The sequence below is a fragment of the Pseudophryne corroboree genome, chromosome 3 (genome assembly GCF_028390025.1).
Source record: "Pseudophryne corroboree isolate aPseCor3 chromosome 3, aPseCor3.hap2, whole genome shotgun sequence".
NCBI classification, from domain to species: Eukaryota; Metazoa; Chordata; class Amphibia; order Anura; family Myobatrachidae; genus Pseudophryne; species Pseudophryne corroboree.
This window is the reverse complement of record NC_086446.1, coordinates 790,038,543-790,043,715: the sequence shown is the minus strand read 5'-3', so window position 1 is coordinate 790,043,715 and position 5,173 is coordinate 790,038,543. Positions and strand designations below refer to the sequence as shown.

The 5,173-nt window shown below is 43.5% G+C and overlaps 1 long non-coding RNA gene across 1 annotated transcript; it reads right to left on the bottom strand.

Moving 5' to 3' along the window:
• Positions 1–208: 208 nt before the first annotated feature.
• Positions 209–4,461, bottom strand: LOC135058271 (uncharacterized). Its single transcript, XR_010244718.1, has 4 exons — positions 3,980–4,461; positions 3,649–3,670; positions 1,728–2,357; positions 209–295 (listed from the first exon to the last, which is right to left on the bottom strand). It is a non-coding gene; the product is annotated as an uncharacterized LOC135058271 (long non-coding RNA).
• Positions 4,462–5,173: the final 712 nt, after the last annotated feature.

Below are 5,173 nucleotides of genomic sequence, written 5' to 3'. Positions count from 1 at the left end.
AATAACTTACGTTAGATGTTTGAAATGTTTAAGGTAAGAAATGTTTGTTCTGCAATCTGCTGTTCCTTTATTGCATGACTAAATAATAAAGAGCCGCTGAAGTTTTTAAATTTATTAGTTTATTTTTTTTTAAAAGTGGAATACTGATATTATCATTTTTTATAATATTTTTAATTATATTCATAAAATTAACAAAATTTTTGCATGGCGTCCAAAAGCCCCACCAAGGCCTGGAGATGGCGCCTCATACTGCAAACTATATCCTGCAAGGATGTTGGATCTCCAACGGCAACATCTGTAATTAAGAGATAACAAACATTACTAACTTACTCACATTGCTTATTAGCCTAGCAAGGCACAAAGCACACTTTAATGCATGCAGGTCCAAACTGCATTCCTCCTGCTTGTGTGAAACTACATATACCAGCAGTCGTTGACTCAGTTTTGGTGCCAGGGAATGAAAAACCTGTGTAAGGGCATGCTGGGATGTGTAGTTTTTCTACAGTTGCAGTTGCGCAGTTTGGACAGGCCTGCTTAATGGCAAAGTTGATTCATCATGACTGTTTTAGGGTTCAATCATTAGCCTTAAAAAAAGCCAGCATGCTCAGTTTTTTTGTGTGACTTATTCCAATTGTAAAGAGCATGGCCTACATTTGCTCCTATGTGATTTCATTGTAAGATGTAGCGTTGGCCATAGCAAACAAGGCTAAATAAATTTAATAACTTGTAGAAGTTGTTCCCCAATAGTCAAGATTAATTGTATTGTTTGTTCTGGGCAACATCCCATGTTAAAGTTATGGTGGTAATTCCAAGTTGATTGCAGCTTTAAAAATTTAAGTAGTTGCTCCAAACCATTTGCACTGCAGGGGAGGCAGATATAACATGTGCAGAGAGAGTTAGATTTGGGTGGGATGTGTTCAATCTTCTATCTAATTAGCACATTAAAAATAAAGCAGCCAGTATTTACCCTGCACAGAATCAAAATTACCCAATCACATCTAACTCTCTCTGCACATGTTATATCTGCCTCCCCTGCAGTGCACATGGTTTGGCCCAACTGCTAAAATTTGTCCGGCATGCAAACATCTTGGATTTTAACCCCTATGTTCCATCTTCAACACTGTTACACCATGTTGCCATTCATTCACATCCTTTATTTGTGGCATTATTTAAAAGGGGTTTGGTCCTGCCTCCTCACACTGCATATCAATATCTTCCGAAGGCCACCATATCATAGCATTCCCACACTCCCTGAAAGCTGCCCTTACTAAATAAGTGCAAACAGGGTTTATTTGAATGTTTTTTCATTTTGTGAATGTAACTTTCCCACCACAAATCAGTGTGTCATTAGTCTACATAACAAAGTGAAGCATGTGTTTTGTAAGTTAAAATTTTCTGACTACACAGGCCCAAGTGTAAATCGACAACAACATACTAAACTCCACTCAGGTCTAACTGTTGGCCTTCAAAACTAACACATATAAACCCTGTTGTCCTGCCAACCCTGGCTACCTAATGAGTGTCAACCTAGAGTGGACACACAAAATATTGCACACATACACACTGTACATATAATGACACTCACAAATATGTAAAGGCAACATGTACACCATGATGAAAATATCCAAATTTTGTCCTGGGGACAAGAATTCAAACAGTACAACCCTGCATGTTTTGGCATTGTAAGTGTAAGTGGGTAATCATTTCGACACCAAAACAAAACTTACTTTCCACGGCAACATCCTGACTCCCGGAATGTTCGTCAGGGGCTTCCTGTGCCCATTCACTGGGTGGTGAGCTTGGCATGATCGGTGAAGCCGGCTGAGGGATGGTGAAAGGAGGAGGGATTGGGGAAGGAGGAGGGATTGGGGAAGGAGGATGGATTGGGGAAGGAGGAGGGATTGGGGAAGGAGGAGGGATTGGGGAAGGAGGCTGGATTGGAGCAACAATTTCAGAGGGGGGGTCTGATTGCGAGGGCGAGGGGGGTGGAGAGAAATGTAAGGCAATAGAGGGTGAGGGGGGTTCAGATGGGGATGACGAAGATGAAGGAGAAGGGGTATGGGAAGGAGGAGAAGGGGTCCCAGAAAGAGATGGAGAGGTGTGGTGAGAAGGGGAATGGAAAGTGGAGTGGGCCAGGGAAGATGAGGGGGCCTTGGAAGATGAGGTGGACTGGGAAGATGATGGGGACTGGGAAGCTGAGGGGGACTGTGAAGGGGAGGGGGAGTGAGAAGGGGAGGGGGACTGTGAAGGGGAGGGGGAGTGAGAAGGGGAGGGGGAATGAGAAGGGGAGGGGGAGTGAGAAGGGGAGGGTGAGTGGGAAGGGGAAGGGGGTGGGGAGTTGTGCCGTTGTTGTTGTCCTAGAATGTAAATATTGTAAACATTGTTAAATTATGCAAAATTACATAGTATTCATTTGTTCATATCAATGTTCTGTTACATATTTTTTGTTTAATATATTTTATTTTGAAACTCAAACATGTTAAGATCCTCTTCATGTTGGCCACGGCAAATAAAATGTTTCCAAACGTGAACTTTGAAGCTCATTCCTTAATCTAGTCCATTGAGTCATAGTGATTGGTCTAGGCACCATCACCAGATTAGTATTCAAGGCACCTTATTATATAGCCAGCACTGATCCAGTATTTTGGACCAGTTTCCAGGCTGCTTCTTATTTCTTGAAAACATGCACTTGTTTCGTGTCACTTTACTACAGTCAGTACTGTTTTCCCTAACCACACACACTGTCCTAATTTCCAAAAAAATACACTGAAGGATGCAATTAGCCTACCACTTACTGTAAAATCTTGGTAATTCCAAGGGGATTACAGCAGGAATTTATTTAGCATTTGGCCAAAAGCATGTGCTCTGCAGGGGTTGCATATATAACATGTGCAGAGAGAGTTAGATTTGGGTGTGTTTAGAAATTATGGGCATGGAAAATCCAGCCTGTTTTATTTTAACACTGCAAATTTAAAAAATGCTTTAACACACACCACCACAATCTTACACACTCTGCACATGTTACATATGCTTCCCCTGCAGTGCACATGGTTTTGCACAATGGTTTTCAACAATGCGTCGGAAACAAAGAAAAACAAGCAAACATTAGCACATTTTAAGCTAAAAATCGTATGTAATGTAACTTACTTCGTGTATGGAGAGCACGGATTTGCTGGCGGATCTCCGCCAACAGATCTGGAGTCCGCCTGCGGAGATCACTCCAGCGCCTCTCCAGCTGGATGATTGTCCGCCTGCTGCGGACGCGAGTCCGCAGCAGGCGGCGGACCTCCGCGTAGGCCTCGCGCTTCACCCGATTGGGGATGAAGCGCCCAACGCGGCCTACGCGGCGGTCCATCACCGCCACCAGCACGCGGAGCTCCCGCCTGGAGAACGGTGCTGCACGCATCATGGCAATGGCGTTTTCCTTATTTGGGCATATATTTATAGTGTCTGGTAGCATGTGATTGGCCAAAAATATGTCATTTCTAATAACTTTATTGATCTTTGCAATGCTGTGAAGAGCAGAGTGTTATTTTGCACGAGCGGAAATTCGCATTAGCAGAAGCGAAAATGTTTGTTAGAAACAATTAGATAAAACACACAGAGACAGACTTTACTGAAAATTACTAAACATATCTGTGTACTCACCACAGGTCGTGTGATCATTCAGCTGGACAGTCACAAAGTGTCAAACATTGAGTATCATTTGTTTGTGTGTTTGTTTACATAATCAGGATTTGAGGATATAAAATAAATAAGGACACTATTTATTAACATTACAGTATTTAAATTATTACATAAACATTGTCAGCTTAACGTGTTTTTGTTTTTTATGTTTAAAAAGAAAAAACCATTCAAACACAACAACAGCATTCCCCAATCACTTTACAAGAACATACTAAATGCAATCATGTTTAAAAATACATAAGCATACTGGGTTGTATTATTTGTGCAAATATAAATGGGAAAAACACTATACCTGAAATGTTCTGCTACGATTCTTGCCCTCACTTGGCTCCCCCTCCGTGTCACACTCCCCCCACCGAAGCGTGGCACAACCCCTGGCTCCTCATCAGGCAATTCCTCTGCCTGAGGAAGCTCAACACTACTCCTTACCGCGATATTATGGAGTATTGCGCACAGGACCACTATTTTACTTGCCATCTCCGGCGAATACATGATGTCGCCACCCGTGCGGTGGAGCACACGAAAGCGCCCTTTCAGGACACCAATTGTGCGCTCCACCAGCTGCCTAGTGGCAGTAAGCGCGGAGTTAAATGCCATCTGTGGTCCTGGCCTGGGATTACGGTAAGGAGTCATGAGCCAGGGGGTGCAAGGATATCCACGGTCTCCTGTTGGAATAAGAGCCACATTTTAGATCTCAAATTTCATATATTGTTGTTACTTTTTAACTAAAAAATTTGAGCAACAACTCACCCAATAACCACATGTCTGGTCGTTGACTTGATCTTAATCTCTGCCATATCCCTGATTGTCTAATGACATACGCATCATGGGAACTTCCTGTAAACTTTGCGTTCAGGGAAAGGATCTGGAGGGATGGCCCACAAACAACCATTACATTCAGAGAATGAAACAGTTTCCTGTTTCTATAAATTTCTTCATTATGTCTTGGTGGCTGAATAGCAACATGTGTGCCATCCACAACCCCAATAACATGTGGGAAGCGACTACCACCTTCCGCAAATTGCCGCTTCACCACATCTAGGGCACCAACATCCAAAGGCATAGCAATAAATTGCTTAACACGCTTGATGAAAGCCTGGCAGACACGTCGCAGGACCTTACTGAACTGGCCCTGCGACATGCCAACCAGGTCTCCAACAACATGCTGGAATGATCCTGTGGCCAAAAAATGTAACACTGCAAGGAATTGTGTCAATGGTGGTATTGCTGTAGGATACCGAATTTCAGACTCCAGATCACTCTCTATTATGGAGAGAGTGTCTAGGATTAGATGTGGTGGCAGCCGGTATCTACGCACCACCACATCATCTGGCATCCCAAAAAGTATGACACGGGTTCTGAAAATTGGTGGCCTAGCACGCCTCCGTTGCCTTGGTTGATGAGGAGCCGGCTGTGGTTGTGGGGCTGGCGGTTGGGGTGGGAGTGCTGGCGTGGGTTGGGGAGGTAGGGCTTCTGCCGCAATATG